Below are 23,980 nucleotides of genomic sequence, written 5' to 3'. Positions count from 1 at the left end.
TGTGTAGCCAGGCTAGCTTAGTGCTTTGTTCTCATAATTCATTTTCTGCCTAGATTGTGTATATTCAGTGATTGTTACTAACTGTCAGTATGACAAAAATATTGTACCACAGTGGAAGTGCTATTTTGAAGTGGAAATATCGTAACATTAAAATACTGTATATCTTTTCTTAACGAAGAATAAGCGAAAGCTTGACGATAATGTTGGTAACGAGGGGGAAAAAGAAAGAAGGTACTCAGGGGAAGATTAAGAGGGTAATTAGTAGAAAAGAATGATGGGTAATGCTTAGAGAATAATGGTAGATAATGACCTGAGGATAGATTGTGGTCGAGGGAATGGAGAAAGAAAGCGGCCCAGCCACTTTTGGTTCGTAATTTCTTGCGATTCTTTTTATTATGTTAGTGAGTGTATAGATAAATTCAATTACATATTAAAAGATATAAGTACTTTACCCTCCCCCCGGGGCCCTCGCCCTTATTTTATTAATAGATGGCCACTGTGTACTCTGCTCACCCACATGTAGAGAACGCTTAAATTTTTAGTTTAATTGTTATTCAATGTAAGATTTTCAGTTCTGGTTTCGGAATTATTGAGCTGCATTAATACTTCATGTTGTGTATCTGGAATGTTCGAGCAAAAACGGAAATAACTGCCATAACAACAGTGTTGAGTTTAAGGCAATTATCTTACATGAATTGCCATTTTGAGTTATCAGTCTTGAATGCATGTCCGCCTTCGTAAATGTCCCTTAAATCCACTTCTTGCGACGAATGCCGCTTTCATTTACCTCACGGAGGTGTATAAACTCTAGAGCATATCAACAATTCCACTTGAGCTTAAAATATATGATAAGATAGTATTGTATTAGCTGGCAACTCCTTGGATTCTCCCCATATAAAAGCTGCTGCCAAGAGCATGGCACTGCAGGTCCGCAACTCTTGCAGACGAAGAAACTCTTTCAACACATTAATCTACACAATACTTTAGAAAGTAATATACATACGAGGATATTCTGTGTTACATTGTGGAATTATTGTATTGACATTTGTATATACAGTATATATAATACAAAGTGAATTCAGATATTGCTGCGAGTTACAAACTTCACATACATTGAACTATTTGTCCGAAAGTGTTATAATCCCTCTTTCAACAGGTATACCGAGTGAAACTGATTACTTCGACAAGGCACAATGAAAATTAAACTGGTAAGTAAGCTGTTAAGTTTTGAAAATGATTCAAAATCTCAACTAAGTTGAGATTTAGAAAAAACACGAGAAAAACAAATATGCATGAAGAGACTTACCCTAAATTACGCAGCAACCACTAACACCCTCCACGACCACTGGTGGACTTGTCCAACCCATGAGAGGCAGCAACCACTAACACCCTCCACGACCACTGGTGGACTTGTCCAACCCATAAGAGGCAGCAACCACTAACACCCTCCACGACCACTGGTGGACTTGTCCAACCCATAAGAGGCAGCAACCACTAACACCCTCCACGACCACTGGTGGACTTGTCCAACCCATAAGAGGCAGCAACCACTAGCACCCTCCACGACCACTGGTGGACTTGTCCAACCCATGAGAAGCAGCAACCACTAACACCCTCCACGACCACTGGTAGACTTGTCCAACCCATGAGAGGCAGTTACCTCACACTCCTATGACCACTTTGGACTCGTGGTGGTTTGCTTCTACAATGTCACTTGCTAGCCTAAATTGTTCCGTACCCCAGTATTTTCGAACGAGTGTTTACAACAACAAAAAATCCTAAAATCTAAACTTTTCCAGTTACAACACACACTATTTCGAATTCAATTTCATGTTAATAGTTTCATAGCCCGTTTATATATAATGCCCCCATATTAAATTGTTTGGTCCATTTGAAAGCCTTAGAAAAGTATTATACGCCCTTGTATTTCTTCATAAGATAGCCTCCTAAGTGGAGCGTCACACCGTACAGGTTCAAGATAATTCCCAACCATATTATTGTTTATGCTCAAATGACTGCCTATTAGTTTTAAAAGAAACTATGGTATTTGCGTGCATCAAATGTATTTATTATCACATTGATAATGTTTAAATATATTTATCACCTGTTATAGCTTCTTAGTCTGAATGATCTCCATCATCGATAGGTGGTGTTGTTGGTGCTGGTGGCTATGATGGGGGCGGCGTTGGCGGCGCCGCAGATCATCATGACACAGAGAGATTTCCCGGGGCAGAGGCGCCTGGGCATCAGGAACTACCGGACACACACCTTCGGCAAGAGAGGCTACAGCTCCCTGCGTCTGGCGAGTAAGTAACATATCTCTCTCTCTCTCTCCCCCAAAAAAATATAATACAGCAAAAATTAAAATAAAAAGGGGGTGGTAGGAGAAAAGCACACTGAAACTGTATTGGAGGGGACCTAAACATTCCCTCTAATGCATTATATGTGGTTTCCTCCGAAGCTAAGGGTCACCTTCTTCCAGCCAGAGGTGGTACTCCCTTCTCTTTTGAAAAAAATATATATATAAAGCTGTACATTTCCAAACAAACCACGGCAGTGTCCCCAGATATCCTCGGTCTTGTCATTGAATTCCCCCATCTTCCCCATCATATGTATAGTATATATATAGCCAGCCATCAACAGCCAACTAACACCAAATTACACTCTACCATCATAGAGAACACGACTAAACATATTAGGTCGATTAGAGAAAATTCGTGCTGAAGTCTTTGATCTCACCCTTTCTGTCATGTTCAATAACATATATATATTTATGTTTCATTAGGTTTACAACTGTTAATTGTTATATATCTCTTCACAGGAGTGAATGAGTGACTGAGATGAATAATATTCATATTCACTCATTCACAATCAAATGAATAAGATGAATGAGTCACCTAATGAGTGAATAAGATGAAGATGGATGAAGCACTAAGACCCTCCTTGACTCATGTTGCAATACATGAGTCTCCCATGACAATTCTGCTCAGTCTGACTCATCTACAAATTACTTCATTATCGGTCGAAACTTTGGGTGCGAGGGGGGACACGATGTGTGTGTGTGAAGATGACTTGGGCAATGCTTGGCTGACGAGACGCCGTCTGCGTTAATATGGAGGTCGCGGGCAGGTGGTCAACTGCGTATTACATACATGCTTAGTACATTTATATATTTATCTTGTTGTAGTTTGATTGTTATGTTAAAGTTTTATTAATAAAATATTTAAATATGACTAATGCCTTGAGATTTCTTTTGTTTAAATTTAATGTTTGTTTTTGTTACGTGCGCGCACACACACACACACACACACACACACACACACACACACACACACACACACACACACACACACACACACACACACACACACACACACACACACACACACACACACACACAAAGGAACTAAAAAATCTATACAGTGCAATAGAGACAATTATTAACTTAATCAGGAAATTAATAAACTTAAATATCTGAAATATTACACTTAAATTCGTGAGTCTAAACCAGTAAATATTTAAGAATAATTATTTTATATTGTAATTCTATTATTTTGAAACCAAATCACAATTGAAAATACTCCCCAGATGAGGGAACTTAAGAGTATATAACACTATTTTTTCACTCATATTTTATGATGACCCTAGATGGATATTTGGAATTTGAAGGAACTACTGTCATGGGAGGATGGATTATTGGCAGGCATTTGAAGTCCAATTGAAGTCAGATTTATGTTGTATGAGCTGTGTGTTTAGAGTGATTTTGAAAATGCATAGCCCCAGATATAGAATTTTGAGGATGTGCAAATATCTATGGGATCAGGGTATGATTAGTTTATATTCTACTTCCATCTCATCCTAATTTTGGTAAATCTCACTAATTTGTTGTTACAATATACCACCTTTCAATTTGCCAGTTAAATGTCACTCACTCTATGTATAAAATTATGTTTAATTTAGATTGATATACACTTGTTTAGTCCAATCAGTACTGTAATGATTTGTATAAGTTATTAAGAATAAAGTTTCTGATTCTGGTAATGACAATGTCTACGTGCTGTGGTATTATTGTGACTCTCTAATGTAATTAATGTACTGTAATTGTTATGTGAACCTTTCCAAATTATAAATTTATAGGCTTTTGCGAATATATTTTTTTATTTAATGTGATATTAATACTGAATTATAAAAACAAATATACTCAACTATGCAACACAAATATAACAACTTAAAATTTAAAAATAAAAAATATTACAGTCTAACTCATTAGTTTTCATTGGACATTATTGTATACGTTGCAGAAATCACCTTGAAAGAATAACTAAATTCTAATATTATGAAGCCAAAAAACTGCATGACTTTACAAACTTCAAATGTTATGCAAATGTTCATCAGAAACTCTTGATGTGAAGTTTTTATTTGTTTTATTTTTGAAACGTTTGTTCAAACTAAATTTTGCCACCAAAGTGTGTGAACATTTTAGCCTCATAAATGTGCAGGAAGTTCTGAAGGTTTGAATAAGTCTTCAATAGCTTCCACAAACATGTCTCTGACAGTATCATTGACTTATAAATCAGTGGGTTATTTCTGACACATTTTACTTGAGTCTTCTTGTGGCATTTGAAAGAAATTCCGAAGCTTTTTTATTTGACTTTCTATACATAGGTCAATTGTTGAATTCAATCTTGAAATCCTTTTGCAAAAGGATTAGCAATTCGGTCTATCACACAAATACAACAAAATTATTCATGATGGTAACAGTCCATTTCATGTGGACTCCATCTCATGCTGGCCTCCGAATGCATGATAGAGCTAATGAGTTAGCCAAAGAATCTGGCTGTAAAGGAGAAATTGGCTAAGATTAATTTCCTGCAGCCAACTCCAACGGCTCTAGGGTTTCCAGACACAAGCTAGGACACAAACACTAGCCACCCAGCAAATGTAATGAAAATCCATCATACCACACATCCAAACAAACGACACACACACATATGCCAACCCATGGTGGAAAGGCCACCGAACTTTCAAACCTCCTCTCTATACCCACATCCTCTTCCAGAATTTCCCCTTCCCATCCCTCTACCTCCCCCATCCTTTCCAAACCCTTTGGATATCAAAAACTAAGAGTATAACCTTGGATTGTCAATAAGCAGTCTGAGAGCAATAATACACCAAGAACTTCAACAAAATCTTGTAGATTTGAGGCAGTGAAATCGACACCAGTAATTCCATCTATCATCATACTATTATCATGAAAGAGACGCCACACATCTATGGTTCATCCAATAAAATCAGCAGACTTCTAAATGTTTCTACTGCTCAGCTTAGACTCGGTTACAAGTATCTCTGGGAATTCTCATTATTTACTGATGTAGACCTGACAAAATGTAAACTGTCAACAAAATTATTAGCACACCTTCCGTCACTATGTGATGGAGTGCGAAAAGATACGTGAATTCAGAGACAATTCTATAACAAATGTTCCAGAGATGTGTAAATATTTCATTCAAATAATCTGCTACCAGAAATCTTAGCCAAATATCCCCAGTTTGCTAACTGTAGGTAATAATTAAGTGATTATAACCTATCCACCGCTGCCCACTGGATGGGGGGCGGTGTGCAGGACAAACATATAAACTGTGACACTAGCTCTCCACATATGTCAGTTGATTTAGAGACTGTACTTGTGGTCGGTCTCGAGCCCATTGTTGATGTGACGATGTTCCTTGAATTTTGTAGCTAGATCATCAAGATTGTAACTTGCTTAGCTAAATGAATTGTGGGGCTCAGTCTATGAGCCCATTATGTGCCTCTGTAACCCTTTCCACTACCGCCCACAAGATGGGTATGGGGTGCATAACAATTGAACTAAATTAACTCATCCTGTGTTTGACAACAGAGTTGTTGTTGTTATCGACACATCCGGTATACGTGTGTTCGTAAATCCTCGCATCCGAGTTTTAGAATGTTTCTTCTACATATACTTTATATAACTACTACAGGGTATAAAATACACTCATGCTAGACTAACAACTAATAACACCAAGGCAGAGATTTATATATTATGAACCTTAGCAACTAACAGCCACACGGTCTACATAGTCGTGGTGTATATTATTATACAGTATACTTGTATTATACAGCCCAGGTGAATGAAATACAGTATACTAGTTGTAATAAAGTACATATTGGTGACATTTGCCGAACCGTATATGCGAGGAATCTCATATACAGGTATGCGTGTCGGGTCCATAACACCAACACCACTTATCACACACCACCCAAGACCACCTTGGACTTGAGGAATACTAAGCTCATCATCAACGAAGACAACATTAGGATTGGGAAGCAGTGTACACAATCTGCAACCATTAAACAATACAACCCTATCAATTTGTTTTCTTTATATACATTAATAATTTGTATCTGTAGGATTTGATAAACCCAATACAGGCGGAAAATTATCCAGTACTAAAGCCTACTCTCATAATGGCGTTTCTCAACAAATAATCTGACAGAACTAGTGACATTTACACTCAAGAACGCATATATCACCTATCGTAAAATACTCACACACCAGAAGGCATGGAAAGAATATAGATTATTATTTAAAGAACCAGACAAAAGGCGGTGATACGGATATGCAACTGTTACACGGACACCAAACAGCACTGGACAAGATCAAGGTGCTTCCAGCTTCGTGTCAAACATTACACAACTCCACTTCCTAGCAGCGAAGGCAGCGCCACCGCCTCCCTAAGCCAGCTCCCACTACCATGTACAGCTTCCGCTAGGATACATCTCTCACTTGAGCTCCAGGTGAGGTACATCTTTGTACAGTACCAACTGAGAGCTCTCACTGAGCATAAGTAAGACACGGGGCATCAGCTCCTGGGCCTCCCCATCCCACTCCTTTCAGCTGCCGGTCGACCATATTGTAATTTATTCCTCCTCTCCATTCTAAGCTCATTTTAGAAGGTAATAAGACCAAATTAGGTGAAGCTAAAGGGGGTTGATGAGCTAATTACTGAGAAAAAATGTATTTTATTCACGTTCTTTGTTAATTACTAGTATTATAGCTAGACAAATAAAATTAGTGTCTTATTTATTTACGTGAGTTTAAAAAGTTTTGGGTTGTTTTGTGTAGTTCGGGTTAATTCTATGAATCATGAAAGCCATTTGGCAACATTTGTTGACAATGCGCCTATTTAATAATTTGCTAGCCAACTCAAATTCAAATTTATAATATACAAATGATAATTAATTTTTAGGTTTTAATATTTGTAATCAAATGAATTGCTGGACTACCTAATATGTGGCTTCGAAATCAACGGTTTCGAGGATAGGTTGCGACGCCCTCTTGGTTCTACTCGCGCTAATGTTAAATTCTCCCTCTAGATGGAACCTCTTGTCACGCATTATAGCATCCATGCCGTTCAGTTCAAGTATTTTTACTGAGACAAAGAAAATACATATCAAAGAAATAGAGTAGCTTAGGCTATTCCTACCCCCCCTCCAACCATGCTGTTTATTTCGAAGTTCCGCCTACTGATGACATGATAGTCAAAGCACTGGCTAAATATCTACAGTCGACCAACAAATTGGGTCACATCTGACCCGCGCCACATTTATACCTGGCGCCACCAACAGCTAAACACAGAAAACAACTGCCTCGTCGCAGCACCATGGATCAGCAGACGCCATAAACACAACACACCGCCCTACGGTGCGGCAAGTCTCCCTCTAACATACACCTCTGTTCTAGTCGCCGCTCCTCTGTCTACAGCACAACGCAACAAGCACTTTTGAAACTCCTTATCATCCTCAACATAAACGCCTCTACCAACATCTGTACTGGTGCAGTCATCGGGAGGACAAACCCTTCATGCAAACTGCACCTACTATCAAGAAGAAGAAGAAGACATGTATAACCTGCTGGTCTCATGAACAAAAATGTTGCCATGGACTTCCCCCCACCCTAGGAGTCCTATTTGCGAATATTTACATGCGTACAATTGAGCAGAGAGTCTTTACTGACGCGGACCTAAATCCTGGCGTCTATTGCAGGCACCTGACAATGAGCGCTTGCTACACTTTAAGGACGCATTTGAGCAAAGTTCCGGGATAAGATTCACTTACGAGATGGGGAGCGATGTTAGGATGCCTTTCTTAGATGTAACATTCTTGGAAATGAATGGTGGCATTCACATTGCAGTCTACACGAAGGAAACTAACATAGGAATATCCGTTAATGTTAACAGTGTGTGCTCCGACAGGTACAAGCGAAGTTTTGGCAACTCCTATTGTAACCGCGCTCAGTCCTCGGAGCAAATCCATTACCATGAGAAATTATACCCACCCTTAAACCACCTCGACAGTTATGTAGATATTTGTGATGGTCAGATAGCATATTATGGTTCCAGTAATAGTCTACATGTAAATTGGCAAATGAATCTTTGTCGTTAATAGAGTTATAACTTTAAAGTTATAAATTGAATTTAATAGAAATTGTTGGGTTAAAATATAAAAAGCGTGTGCGGAAAAAGTTTTTTTTTAAGAATTTGGATTTCTACATACCTAATTCGCGGGCACACTGAAGCAGTTTTCGAACTCCATATTTCACATTATCGTCAATAATACATCGTATTAACGTAACCCAACTTAATGAAATATAACCTAACCATACGTTAACTTAAAGAAACCCTAACCTAACCATACCTTAACCTAAAGTAACCTGTGGAGAATTGCCCGACAGACCACTGGAACATTATCTAACACAGTGCATAGTTACAAACCCATTAAGATTTTAACTTAGCTTCAACAGAGCTAGAAGAAGTTGTTAAACACATGGGACAAAATCTGACTGAAGCGACCATACGAGTCATAAATACTCATACTCCGCCCAAGTAAAACAGAAACAAGCAACACTTAGTGGGCTAGCGAGAGGCTTAGGGCCCGTGCAGGAATATCCCTGCAAAAAAAAAAATCTTTATATACGCTGAAGGGTGTGAATGCTGCACTCTTGATGGGCTGCCTGCACAACTGTGGTATATAAAGTGAAAATTTAAGTTTAAATTATTAATCTTTATTCATAAAATCTACAAGTGTATACATTTGAACAAATTCAACAACTTTAATTTATAAAAAGATCGCGCGTTTATAATTGCCCAAGTTAAAATAAAATGCAAATACATTTTGTTATCATATAAACAAATGTAATAATAATACCCTTACACTGATAATTCTAATAATAGGTATTACAGTGTATAAACTATAACAGCAAGGCCAAGTTTGACATGATGCTGAAGTGGAATAAATTATAATACAGAATTTGTGTTAAATTTTCAGACCATAATATTCATGTTTGTAGGATTACAAATGAAAATTCAGAGAGAGATGTAATACAAATGTTAATCATCACCTAAGAGTTTTATGTTAAACAATGCTTAAATTTTCATAAGAGTTTACAGTCATTCAAGAACGATAAGAGTCACGCACTCACAAACTAACAAACTTGCAGAATAACTCACATACTCACATATTAACAGACTAATAGCCTCACAAGCTCAAAGACTAACATAATCACAGCCTCTCAGGTTAGCAGACTTAAGAGTCTCACAGAACACCTCACAAACATATGAGCAAAATACGAACTCGACTGATCGTGTTTGACAACGCTTACAACATCCAGCAGCTCTATTGCAATGTAACACTCCATATATTCCATAAGAGCATTTCTTCCTCAAATACTTGGCTCGTGTTTTGTTCACATTAAGCTCTGCACATCAACCTTAATTACCTGTTGATGGAAAGTGGAATATATAACAACACACCGCTCACACCTCCCAACCAAATTTACATTCGCAAGTAACTGTATTCAATTAATGCCCAAGGTTTGAAGTAGATTGTAGATGCAGGAAATTTGATTCAAGTAATTGGTGTCCACTTGCACTGCAACATGAGTTACTTTAGCAGGTTAAGAGCAACTTGCCTCAGCCAGTTGATGAGCGAAATGTCTCAGGCAGATTAAGAGCGTTGTCTCTCTGCTAGATCACGAATTTCTTGAGAGTTAAAAAGTCCTGTGAAGAGAGAGAGAAGGAAATTGAAAAATGTAAACAATGAACCAAGGCAATCTATGTCTATAAATTTGAATGTCTGTCTGTCTGTCTGCCTATCCGAGGTTGGGGGCTAGAAGTTTAGGGTAGCCTAGGCTACCTTGAGGGTACCCTCACCTAACTTAGCACCCTGATTCATGTGCCCAACAGATCGGGTCGTGGTTGCCAGAATTCACGCGGGAACAGTCGTGAATATCAGTAATCATACTCACTGATATCGGGACAATTAACGGAAATGTTTTATTCGTCATAAAATGGCCGTAAAGGGCAAAAACGCGTAAATTTAAACTGACCCTCTTCCATCTTTCAAGCCCCTTCCCTTTATCTTAGCCAGTGGGGAGTTATTTTATTTTATATGCGCTTCAGAGAGAGAGAGTCTTCATAGTGACAGACTAAGGCAGAATGAGACAAAAAGAAATAGGCAGACAGAGAGATCGGGTCGACCAGGGCACAGAAAGAAAGAGGGAGACAAGCAGAAAAACAGAGATGACCAGAGACAGACAGCAACACACAGAGGCAGACAAGGACAGATAGACCAGAACAGACAGGCAGATATAAGCAGACAGAGACAGGATCGAACCGGCAAAAGAAAAAAAAGAAAGACATAAGACAGAAAAACACAGAGACACTGCGACAGACAGAAAAACACAGACAAGCAGAAAAACACAGAAACAGACAAGCAGAAAAACACAGAAACAGACACAGGGATAAAGAGATAGCCAGAAATAGACACAGGAAGACAGACAAACGCAAACACATGCACACAGAGAGACAGACCTGCGGAGCCCAGGTGGACCCATCCTCCGCTGGGAATCCTGCCTAATAGTACACATACAAAACTCAGATAAGAGTCAAGAGCTGGATGGCATTAAACAAAATGTATTTTTCTAACATGTTGAATGATTAATTGAAGTAGATGATTAAAAATATATATATAAAGAGAAAGTGAGAGAGGAAGCCTACGTTACTCACTCGAGAAACGTAGAGAGGAGTAGCCTCTCTTGCCGTAGGAGTGACCACCATAGTTTCGGGTACCAAGGTGCCGCTGGCCAGGGAAGTCTCTGTCTTTCAAGATGATCTGCGACGTCGCCAACACCACCATTGACAACACCATCAACACCCTCAACACCTGTCGTTGTTGAAGAGCGCTCAGACTAGGACAATTCAATGGTTCATAGATGCAAGTATAATTCAGGTTTTCACATTGATTGAGAGCTTGACGGCTTACTTACTGATTTAAAGTTCATGGTTGTTGCAGATGTCGGCTGATTGGTACAGTCTGTGAAAATACAGAATGTTGAATTAATATTTCCAGTAAACTGCAAATTCTGAACGTGGAGTTTATATTTCACAGCGATACTCAAATGCACCTTATATGATTTGTGTTGTATATATACATGCAAATCTTCCTTAGCTTAAAAACATATCTGCGAAGTGTATATTACTTGTCTTGCTTGGTGGGTTGATTGTTGTGTTGAAGAGTTGCTCCGTCTTCAGCAGTCTTGGATCTTTTATTGTCAGCTCCTGGGCGTCGGTCTTATATTCAGACTCCGGTGAGGTGCCAACTAATGCTTCACATCATAACGTAACCTCTAGTGAGTGAAGAACAGAAATCGCCAACCGATAACCCACAGCATCGACACACGCACACAAATTATCCAACATCAAGATAACCATGTTGCAACAGCAACTATTACGTCTTGATTGAAATGCATGACGATCTTCATTTAGTTATACCGGTATTGAGCTAGTCAGATATAATCTGGACTTCTGGATACGACGAGTCAGCGTCTGGACACCTGTGGCTGGGAAGTACCGGAACACATGAAGGGATTTTGACCCACTGGGCCTCGACACTGCTGTCAAGCATTCCTCCACAACGGGCCGGACTGTTGCGGCGTCTGGCGGACTTATCGCCTGGGGTCATTGAGGTCAGTTTTGGTTTCATTTTCTGGCTAGTTCATCGGGAGACATCTCCCGTCACGCAGGGTGCAGTCGCACCTCCACATATCTCCAGTATCAGCTCTTGATACTGGCAATGGCTCAAAAGGGCCATCACTTACGGGCTATTCATGCCCGTGCCACCTTTTGGGTGGATTAATCTTCATCAATCAATCATGCCAAGGAGTCTGGCGCCGGCTAGGCCGAGAAGTAAATTGCCGGTTTCAGAAATTGATATATCAAGATCGCTATTTTCAGACCAAAGGCAATTATTATAATTATTAGTCCCAGGAAATCACTGACTTCCGCAGTTGGCCAAGTGTTTCAACGAGACTTCCGGTATTGATCTAATGTTTTAATTAGACTTCCGGTGTTGACTTAGTGTTGCAACGAGGATATTAGTGTTGCAACGAGACAACGCTCCGGCTCCTGGGGAGATGAAGGTTGTGAAGTGGTTGGCTTAGTCACCCCCCCGTGACCTTCTCGGTGCTCAGTGATGACCTGATAACAGCTGCTCGTCCACCCTCAAGCCCTTGTTTACATTGGGTTTGACATTTGCTTATGTAAAACAATTTTAAGGCAGCGACACATATGAAAAATGCTTAGTGAGCTTTGTAAATTATTATAAAGTGTAAAATACATCAAAAACATACACAAATATAGGTGTAATACACATCCATTAAAATGTTACATTGTCATATTTTCCTCAATATTTAAACCTTTCATTCCTTCATATTTCCGGAATCATTACCACAGTTCTAGCGAGCTCGCTAATGGCTTCACAAGCTCTTTTGTATAGTTGATCAAATTGATGTTAAATTTATTATATTATAAATATTATATCAAGTAAATGTATAAATCTCATAAATGATATATTAAGTAAATTTATAAATTTAATAATTATTATATTAAATAAATAGATAAATGTCATTCATATTTTCACATTACACTCCGTATGAAAGAGGAAATGAACTATTGTAGTTTTAAATTCAGTTACTAGGAACAAGTTTCAAGTAGCACGGGATATGGTGAGCCCGTAGTGGACTTACCTGGCACAGGAGTGGGGCTGTAACTGCTGACCTGCAACCTAATTCTTATTGCAAAAGTCAACAACGAAGACAGCAGGCAAACCAAACATTTCAACAATGCGAAACCTGTACATCTCTCCTTAATTAATGTCCCGAAGCACTATGAGGTTGTTTATAACAGTAATAACCTTGGTTTGCACATTTTCCCAGCACGATAACTTGTCAATAAATAAAAATAAATCTGTTATGTTTAAGGAAAGATCTACAGGATTCGTAAGTAATTGCGTAAATGCTTGATAAGTACTGGCTCTGTTTGTCTTTATAAACGTGAAGTCAACCCATCCCCTTAACCAATAGGTCGCGTCTCTTACGTTATCTTAACCTATTACGAAATAGGTGCCTTCTCGCCATGCCCTGTGGCTGGGGGGATTGGTGCCCTGAAGTTACATAAACACCCTATACCCCCCGAAGAGGCAAGGGGAGTTAGGGGACAACAATAACGACTCACAAATATTTACATTTTCTATCCATCGGAGTCGAGAGGTTTGGTGGGTTGCCTGGGTTCGTACGTGTCTGGTTAGGGTAAAAGGTTTGGATTTTGAAGGAGTAGCCAATCAAAAGAACAGTTGCGAAAGTGTATGGGCAAGCACTGATTACAAATATAACATTGAATGTAGTAGACATAGCTGTAATGGACATAACTTTAATGGACATTACTACAATGGACACAACTCTAATGTACACAAAGGACATAACTTTAATGGACATAACTACAATGAATCACTTTGCGTCTGAACACTCACTCAGTGACATTAACCAAAAAAGTCACGTGAGACGACAGCAACAACACATTGAGGTTCCCTTGACATTGCAGCAAGTTTGCAACACTCAGGTTGTGGAGGTAAAGCACATCACTCTGGTGTTGAGAATAACAAGTGATCCAGTTTGGCTCAGATCATTCAGTGTTTGAGTCATCACTAAACATGAAGTGTTCTCCGTTATACCCATGTTGTTGCGGCTCTGTGTCTCTTCCTCCTCCTCTGCTTCAAAAACACGGGCTTCAATGCACAGTAATTGGTTTAGTTTGCATGAAAAGCATCTACTGAGGCAACTTGTGCATGTGCAGTGTTTGTCAGAGCGCTTAGTGCATGTGCAGTGTTCACTAGAGCACTGTGAACACGTAGTGCTCGCCAAGGCACCTTATACATTTACAAGTAATAAACTGGAACATTACCTGTGGTGCAGCGAGAAGACCCGTCATGTATATGAAAATATCTTCAACTACGTTTCATCTATTTCCCACGGGAAGAGTCAGAAATTGGTCTGAGGACCGAAGCATCCCCCAGCCTTAGATAAAGACTGAGTTGGGAAGTCCGTTGAAAGTTCTGAACACTTTTCAGACATAATTCGGTTGTTAACTACCCAACAGTTTATATCTTATGTGCGTAATTACTTAATTATCTAAGTGTAGTTACAGGATGAGAGCTACGCTCGTGGTGTCACGTCATTCCAATCATCTTTGGCATGACTGAAACTGCTGATGGTGTGGGCATCCACCCCCCTTCATAGTGGTTCCAACCGTCTACAAATACGTTCACAAAACAGAACTTTCGGACAAGTTCTCGGTAACTTTGCTTTTTAAGCTTAATTGTGTGATACGTTTTTCTATTATATTATCACCACATACTTGTATGTGATGATCATATCTTCCTTTTTTCTTTAGTATGTATTAACTTCTCAAGTCTTCCCTTATATCTCTCGTTTTCTAAGTCTGAAGCCATTTAGAAGCTTGTCTTTGCCCCTTTTCTTATTTTGTTTATGTGTTAATTTATATATGGATGCTACACAGTTGCTGCATTCTCCAATTTAGGTCTCACGAATGTAGTGAATAATTTCATTAGTATTTCCCAAGCCATGCATTTAGGTGATTTTGAAATTCACAAGTGTAGGTTGCTTTCACAACATATTTAATTTGTTCTCTGGTGACAACTTACTTTCGAAAACCTTCCCTAAATCTCTTTCTTTGATTTCTCTAATATAATTCCACATAACTTGTAAGTTGCTTGTGGCTGACTTTCCCGTATTTCACATTTCAATACGTGGCATTTTTCAACATTAAATTTCATCCGCCATGTGATGCTCCACTCACTTATTTTGTCTAAATCATTTTGATGGACATGTTGTCATCTAAGTCATTTACGTTCCCAAATATTTTATCATTATCTTCAAACATATTCATATAACTGTGAATTCCCCCCAGGTAGATCGTTTATATAGACAATGAACATTATTGGCATTGGAATTGAACCTTGTGGTACTCTACTAGTGACACTTCTCTGGTCGGATACATTGCCACTAATCACTGCTCTCATATGTATTCATTCAGAAAATTTTGATCAAAGTTTATGCAGTGATTCTATTCATATGAACGTCAAAGTGATAAATAGGAGCTTTGGGAAGCAGAAGATAGAAATAAACTATATATATATATATATATTTATATATATATTAACACATTTAGGTACATCTTCATTTGTGCAGCTGCCCTAGACTATATGAAGGGGAGTATAGTGTGAGTCATAAAGCTAGCTACGTGATGCTAAAAATTCCCATCACACAGGATGGTTAGTCATACAGAGGCATGTGATCAGTAGTCTGCACTGACGAAGTCTCGATGCATTATGAGGATAACATCATGAACACAAGAGTGAATAAGGTAGCAGTGATACTAACAGTGTATATTTTTTTTATTAGTACATGAGGTACATCTGCATTAGTGCAGCTACCCTAGACTATATGAAGTGGAGTACAGTGTATGTCAAAAAGCTAACTAAGTGATGCTAAAAAATCCCCATCACACAGGATGGTTAGTCATACAGAGGCATGTGATAGGCAGTCTGCACTGGCAGACTCCAGAAGCATTTTGAGGATATCATCAACACAAGATTGAATAAGGTAGCATTGGTAATAAAAGTCCCCATCTCGCAGGACGGTTAGTCATACAGAGCCATGTGTTTAGTAGCCTGCACTGGCAAATTTTGGGTATACTGTGAGGATATCTTCAAGAATACGAGAGTGAATAAAGTAATTGCAAAGCTCCAGGTACCTCATGCCAACTGGTCTGAAAGGTCTAATAACTGGGCATTCGGTGATGTAGTGTGGGAGATCATGCCGCAGTTCCTGCTCTCAAAGTTTGCACCTGGAGTCCTCAGGATTGGGAGATCCGTCACCTGTAGCCACCTGCCACAGGTAACGGTAACCCAACCTGATCCTGGCAACCACTGTGTCGCACAGTCTGGTGGACGTTTTGTGCTGCCCATAGATATAGGTTTCAGATCTGAACAAATCATAGCTTTTAATACTAGTATTTTCAGGTCGTTGGGAGTCAGTAATTTCTTTCCTATCAGACCTGAGTGTTTGGACCAATACAGTTTTGACAGTAGAGATGAGGATACCTAGATCTAATTCAACTTCATCTTTGTTGGACGCTAATTTGGCTGCAATATCTGTCTCATTATGATGGGTTATATTTATGTGTGAAGGTATCCATACAAAGGAGATTCGAGACCCTTTACTCTGTGCAGCAATTAGGTCATTTATAACTGGTAGTATGAGGTACTTGCTGTCGATCTTCCAAGAGAAGTTTTCGATTACTTGAAGAGCAGACTTTGAATCGCAGAATATTATTCCTCCTCCAATGTTTTTTTAATGTACTGGTAGCTAGTTGTAATGCTGCTAGTTCTGCTTGTTTGGAGGTCAGTCAGTTGTTTAACCTGACACTGACAGTTTTTGTGCAAATATTATTTCTATAAAACCTACATGCCGCTGCAGTCCGTCCAGTAGAAGATTGGACTGAGCCGTCGGTGTAGACACAGTGCTCGTGAGATCTTAGACTCTCGATGGAGGAGGCAATTGTTTCAAGAGTGACAGCTTTGAGAAGAGCAAGATTCTCATTACCTTTCTTGGTGATGGGTGTGTATGATACTTGAATGGTGGGGTACAGATAAAGAGGAATATCAGAAACAGGTATTTTGCACTTAAAAGGAATGTTGAATTTAATGCGATTGTAGGCATTATTGCTCAGCCATTTATCATAAAAGGAGTGGGTTGGTATGTTGGCACCAATCAATAAGATGTTAACAGCACTAAATAATTTGTCTCTGAGCAATGCAGGAGATGTAGAGTCTCTCATGACTTCAAGGCAAAAGGTCGTGTTGACTTGCATGATTAACAATGCATATTTTTTTTATTAATACATGAGGTACATCTGCATTAGTGCAACTACCCTAGACTAAATGAAGTGGTGTACAGTGTGTTAAAAAAGCTAACTAGGTAATGCTAAAAAATCCCCATCACACAGGTTGGTTAGTCATACAGAGGCTTGTGATGGGCAGTCTGCACTGGCAGACTCCAGAAGCATTTTGAGGATATCAACACAAGATTGTATATGATTGTATACAACAATGTATATGCGTTCAACTTAACAAGTTAACTCCACGGAAATGCAACCCGCGTTTCCTTTACTATTATCACGATGTAAGATGGCAAGGAGAAACCAGAGGAATAAGACTGCACATGTAAGGAAGACGACCACTTCGAGAAAACTTGCAGATGAGCATCAGTGGTTGCTTGATTTCTTCTTCTTGTGGAATAAGTTGAGTATCATTGGTTATAAGATTATATGTAATTATTGACTACACACTTTCCCTTCAAGAAATTCATGTTGGGTGGTGCTTGAAGTATTGGTAAGAATCTTTACCGTCCACAGGGTCCTTTGGTGGAGTAAACTCCTCTAATCATAAAGTAGTCCCCCGCCAAGGAATATTAACCAAATTACAGATCTAATGATATTCTATAGGCATAAGTCTCTTAACATGCAAATGGGAAGCATACATACAAATTAGGATATTACTGACTGAATATAGAAATGATGACACAATTAAGGGTGCGTGATAAAGATATATTGTCCGTTAATATTATGTTGAGCTGAGAAACTCTATGATTGCCAGTTGATGAAGTCGGCAAAGCAGCGGGTCACGTGATGGCGCAGCATCTTCCAACACTGTCGAGATGCACAGTGTAAACAATACACACATGTGATATACACAGAGAAATTATATTAACGTGATATATCAAAGACCAGCTTTCAGTGGCAGCCTCGGGACCCTCGTGGGGGCAGTAGCACTCCGGGTTTGACCAATTCGTGGAACAGTTGACTAGAGCGCGTCTGGAGACACTCAGCGCATGGGTTCGAACCCTCATCAAGGCTCCTGTGGGTTTGTTATGTGTGATATGTATTAAGGGGACCGGATATACAACTGGTATACAGCTTCGTGACACCTGGTATACAGCCTCGTGTCCTGGTATACAGCTTCAACACACCCGGTACGGAGTTTTCTTAATAATCTCATGAAAACAAAATTTTCCATATAGGTCTTTTCACACACACACACACACACACACACACACACACACACACACACACACACACACACACACACACACACACACACACACACACACACTACCCTGAAATCGACAGGGTAGATAAAGACAGGTTATTTAACACAACTGGAACACGCACAAGGGGACACAGGTGGAAACTGAGTGCCCAAATGAGCCACAGAGATATTAGAAAGAACTTTTTTAGTGTCAGAGTGGTTGAGAAATGGAATGCATTAGGCAGTGATGTGGTGGAGGCTGACTCCATACACAGTTTCAAGTGTAGATATGATAGAGCCCAATAGGCTCAGGAACCTGTACACCTGTTGATTGACGGTTGAGAGGCGGGACCAAAGAGCCAGAGCTCAACCCCCGCAAGCACAATTAGGTGAGTACACACACACATCATACTATTCAACAACTGGGATAATTAAAAACAAGTAGTAAGGAACTCCTACATATTTTATAGGTACACGAAAGTAAAAAGTAAATATCCAACAAACTTGAATAACATGTATTAGAACTCATCAAGAATATAACAAAAAATATATAATATTGTCCATGTTTGCAGGTTGTTATCACAATAAAGAGCAAGAAATATAAGCACATCGAGAAACACCGAGTTAAGAGTGAACTTCACTGAACATGACTTTATTAAATCTGAAACAGACCCGAAAGTCATCTTCAGGTACATTTTATTCTGAAGTTGGTGTATCTGTACACTGTTGCCTGCACCCTGTGCTCCCTTCAGTCATCTGTAAGCAGGAGTGGCGTCAGTAGACTGCGTTTAAACGTGTTACTGGACTCACTACAGGTGGGGCGAGTGCGTTTAACGTGTTACTGGACTCACTACAGGTGAGGCGAGTGCGATTAACGTGTTACTGGACTCACTACAGGTGAGGCGAGTGCGATTAACGTGTTACTGGACTCACTACAGGTGAGGCGAGTGCGTTTAAACGTGTTACTGGACTCACTACAGGTGAGACGAGTGCGTTTAAACGTGTTACTGGACTCACTACAGGTGGGGCGAGTGCGTTTAAACGTGTTACTGGACTCACTACAGGTGGGGCGAGTGCGTTTAACGTGTTACTGGACTCACTACAGGTGAGGCGAGTGCGTTTAAACATGTCATCTGACTCACTACAGATGTAGCGATCACTGAGTTCAGGATTTTATTCACGATGCTCGTGAATAAAGGGTTGATTGGGAAACGTCCTCCGAGGCTTCGAATCATGAAGTCCTGTGAAGTAAACAGGGAAAATAAATATTAAAAGTACTCCACAGGGGGACAGATACAGATAATCCCGCAGTAACTGAGACATTTCAAACCGCACACAAAATTATAAATCAACTGTAAATGTATTAAAGGAAGTACGAGAGCTCTGAGAGGAGTCACAACATGAGAGGAGCGCTTACTGGCCACAGGTCGGTCGACGAAGCCGTGCAGACCGAAGCTGGATGTGTGGTAGTTGGTGGCCCCGAGGCGCCTCTGGCCGGGGAAGGCTCTCCTCTCTGTGACGATCTGCGGGGCGCCCAACACCCCCACCAACACCGCCACCAACACCAGCAACACCTGTAGTTGTTACAGAGAGCGTCCGTGTTGAAACACATGTTGCGTGGAACAACTAGCTTTCGTCGCAGAAACATTTTTCTTATGCATTAATTCTAAATTTACTTTTTTTGGTTTTCCTATAGAATCACTATTTAAATGTCCAAGATTAATAAGCCAATGAAAATAAATAATAATAAGCAGTTTTGTCGGGGACAGGCAGCCTCCGTATATACACTTTAGGGTTATATCGAGGTCACTTAAGGTCGAGTTACTGACCTGCCCCAGGATACAACCCCATAATACTTCTCTAACTTCCGGGTTCCTATTTACTGCTAGGTGAACAGCGCCATTAGGTGATTGGGAAATGTGCCCAACCACTTCTGTGCCGCCCAGGATTCAAACCCGGGATTCTCGATTGTGAGTCAAGAACGAACCCACATTGAACTAACAAGACCTTGTTACAGTCTGAAAGGATCGTAAACTTGTACATCGGTTGATAAAAGGTTATAGATGAGGCCCAAGACTGGGAGAACTGACCCAACAAGAACACACAACCAGGCTGGTCATTAGCCACAACTCAAGGCACACCTCTCATCACAAAACATTTCGTCCAAAATTTATGTTCAAAACCTGTAGAGAACTCGTTCCTTTACTCACAATATGAATCTTCATCGCTGGTGGCCACAGTTGCCGCTTGACCTTGATGTAACCTGTTGAAAGAAGGAGACTTCATCAAGATAGTAACTATGTGTACTGGACTGATTATCACGCATCATTTTTCAAGGTGAGATTTGCTTTGATATAAATATATGTTTTGAGCTAGGCTATGTATTTCTTATATTTGGTAGAAGTGACTTGATTATATTAGTATTCTCGGATATGCTAGTGTAGAATTTTTAGCACAATTGTGCGCATTTTGACTATCACTAACCATAACTGATATGGAAAGTCTAAATAAATTTAACGTTCTATTTCCCTACGGCCTCTTCAGACGGCGGGCGTAACCAATGTGGTGGATAGTGTGGCGAAGAATCTCATCTCTAATGTTGTCGCACGCGACGCCTCCATCTAGGAGAATAGGAATAGTGAAGCGGGAAATTTATAAACGTCCGAGGCCACACTGGAGTCTCGTACTTACAGCGTAAAACCTTGGACAATATGGACGACGTTCCGTGGTATCTTTCTCGTCTGGGCACTACTAGCAGTAGGGAGAGAGTCCAGGTGAGAATAAAGAAATGCGATTCGGGACAGAAGTATCAGATTCTGTGACGTGTGAGGGCTTTGTCTGATCCTATATCGGACCCCTGGGCGAGGGGATGACTTCCTTGTTGAGGCGTGCGAGAGACGACACCTTAAGGGCAGGCGACAGCTCTGTTTCCAATGACAGCTATCATGATCGTCGTTGTGCCTCTGGAAAATTAGCGGTGCAAGCACGACATCTTGTTGGCGGTGCGCCAATTCTGCTGCCGCGTACGCCACCACACTCCCGGGAATTCAAACAAGATTTAGGGATACCACACCAATTCCTCTCGAATCAGTGACGTCGTGTGCTGATGTACTCGTAGCCGTCTAGAAGACACAGTATGAATGGCTGTTGTGAAGGTTACATAAAATACGACCACTGAGGAGTGGAACACCTATCGAAGTACGCGGAGAATTGCTATCAGTTCCCCTGCCAGGCTGCAGAGTGAGTTCGTCCGTGTGTTTACCAACTTGCAGTAGCCCGTTACCAGTAAACATTTATATATATTTGACCTTTCGTCTCCTTCTGTGAAACGCTACAAAATCACAGCTGTTAGATCAAATGTATCTTTTGCGTCCGTCGTCCTCTTGCTACGAATACAACATTATGCCGAATATAAAAGCTGGCACCTGTAGAACAATATGAAGCACACAGGAAACCTGTGTCTACCCGTAAATATTACCTGGGACGTGTGTGTGTGGTAGGAAGGGAAGATGGCCCGGCGATCACCTCAGGACAGGAGCCGTGGTATGCAGTCACTGCCTTGATCGGCTCAACATTCCTCTGCTTTATATTGATTTGGCCCAGGTGCCAACTGGGGATTTATTTATGTCTAATTTGTATCTGACCAAAGGTAAAATATATAATTGATTTAATTAATACATATATATAATCCATTTGATTAATTGTGAAGGAAATTCCCTTCAGCGTTTCAACCATTTAAACACCTCGTAACGCCGATGATAAGGGTTTAACATATACACAAGTCCACCCTATTTGTGGTGTATATACATTGAGAGTTTACTTCCGGACTGTGTTTAGTACTTAAATATACTTATTAGTTCATCAGTAAACTATTATAGTCGCTTTAATAATCATCCCACATCAAACCCAACCTTTTTACTTTATATTTAAAGAAACGAACTAATCAATCATTTTGTTATGAATAGTTAAGAAAACTGATCAAGCTGAGGATCAGAAAATGGAGGTAAAGGTAAAAAAGTGTAGCAAAAGGCAAACTAAGAAATTGTTATATCTTACTGTTTAAACTGTAAAATCCGCATCGGAAAATGCTGAAGGGGAAAGGGAACTATGAGGAGAATGCGCCAAACCATTACGACTATATAACACTTGGAAGGGGTCAGGGTAAGGATTTGGGATGGGACGATGGGAAAGGAATGGTGTTGAGAAAATGATAAGTATAGAGATGAGCCATGGAAGGTGGTCGAGTAACGGCCGGCGGATATCACTGGTTGTCATGACCCTGACTGTCCCTGTTGAGAGTGCTAACACGAGGCTGCTCGAGGTCCCACCACGATGCCCAGGTAATATTAATCACAATCATTTCCATGGTGATAGGCTCACCTGTTTCTGTAGCATAAAATTTGCAGTGACACTTACTACACTTTTAGTAATACTTCCGATTTTTATATGATTGTAGTGTTTACCTTTCTTCAGCTGCTGTAACTTGACATGTGGCCTTGCATGGCCCAATAGGCTTTCTGCAGTTTACCTTCTTCTGGACTATATTTTAGCATTACAACATTTTTTAGAGGAGTCTGTACCCCCGTCCAGTAGAGTAGTGATCAGAGGAGACTAGTTCATCTAGTAGATACAAATCAGAATAACCATTTAACTGGAATTCTTAGTAGCAACAATATTGAACCAATTATTGAATTATTGCTTCCGTTCTACTCTTAGTGTTCCTAGTAGAGACTCCGGGGTCGTAATCCTTGCTGGCGTGTGTGAAGAGCCTCTCATAATCTGTGGAGGAACACATGAGTCCATAAGGACGGGCGCCTTCGTTTAGTCGGTGTGGAAGCCTAATTCAATTTGCTGGCCAAAGGGTTTGGTAAGGAGGGGGTGGGAGAGGGAAGATGAGAATTTAGGACATCAATATGAAGATGGATAATAAAGAATAGTGTCCAAGCCACTTTGGGTGTGTTGGTGATTTCGTTACTAGTGTTATTTTGCATTGCTTGCTTGCAGCACATTGTTTTGGGACGATTCTGTTTTGAGAATAGAGTGGGGTTGAGCGAGGAAAACCACTCAACCAGTCCTCGACTCAAGTCCATTACATCCAGCGGTCGACCCCAAAGACGCATTCATAAATTTGTACATGATGTTCATTCAAAACGAGAATTTTCTCAAATATAAATTAATATTATAAGATATTAACATATTGTGCAATTTTTTTTTTTAGATATATATAAGAGTTGTTACATTTGTTGGAAATAACCAACAGTTTTATACATCTTTGTATTTTATGCAACCTTTGTATTAACCACAAGTAGTTACTAAAATTACTAACTTGTAGATTTAATCATTATCATGATTTATTTAGACATATTGCCAGATTCTTCCTAGTCAGAGTGACGACGTGAGGAACGACATGCAATAACATGAATTCTCTCCACATTTAGTTGGATTTATAACAGAG

The 23,980-nt window shown here is 39.9% G+C and overlaps 3 long non-coding RNA genes across 3 annotated transcripts; 1 reads left to right on the top strand and 2 right to left on the bottom strand.

Annotated features, from left to right (window-relative positions):
• The first annotated feature begins 887 nt into the window (after window positions 1–887).
• Window positions 888–4,262, top strand: LOC123745017 (uncharacterized). The gene is made up of 4 exons (XR_006771285.2): window positions 888–990; window positions 1,157–1,208; window positions 2,147–2,306; window positions 2,822–4,262. It is a non-coding gene; the product is annotated as an uncharacterized lncRNA (long non-coding RNA).
• Window positions 4,263–9,069: 4,807 nt separating this feature from the next.
• Window positions 9,070–11,647, bottom strand: LOC138353281 (uncharacterized). Its single transcript, XR_011223099.1, has 4 exons — window positions 11,561–11,647; window positions 11,348–11,394; window positions 11,088–11,244; window positions 9,070–10,079 (listed from the first exon to the last, which is right to left on the bottom strand). It is a non-coding gene; the product is annotated as an uncharacterized lncRNA (long non-coding RNA).
• Window positions 11,648–18,969: 7,322 nt separating this feature from the next.
• LOC123744907 (uncharacterized) lies at window positions 18,970–22,087 on the bottom strand. The gene is made up of 4 exons (XR_006771268.2): window positions 22,004–22,087; window positions 20,736–20,788; window positions 19,943–20,099; window positions 18,970–19,766 (listed from the first exon to the last, which is right to left on the bottom strand). It is a non-coding gene; the product is annotated as an uncharacterized lncRNA (long non-coding RNA).
• Window positions 22,088–23,980: the final 1,893 nt, after the last annotated feature.

Source organism: Procambarus clarkii, chromosome 57 (assembly GCF_040958095.1).
Source record: "Procambarus clarkii isolate CNS0578487 chromosome 57, FALCON_Pclarkii_2.0, whole genome shotgun sequence".
Lineage (NCBI taxonomy): Eukaryota > Metazoa > Arthropoda > Malacostraca > Decapoda > Cambaridae > Procambarus > Procambarus clarkii.
The sequence above is the reverse complement of the archived record's forward strand: the minus strand, read 5'-3'. Positions and strand labels throughout refer to the sequence as shown.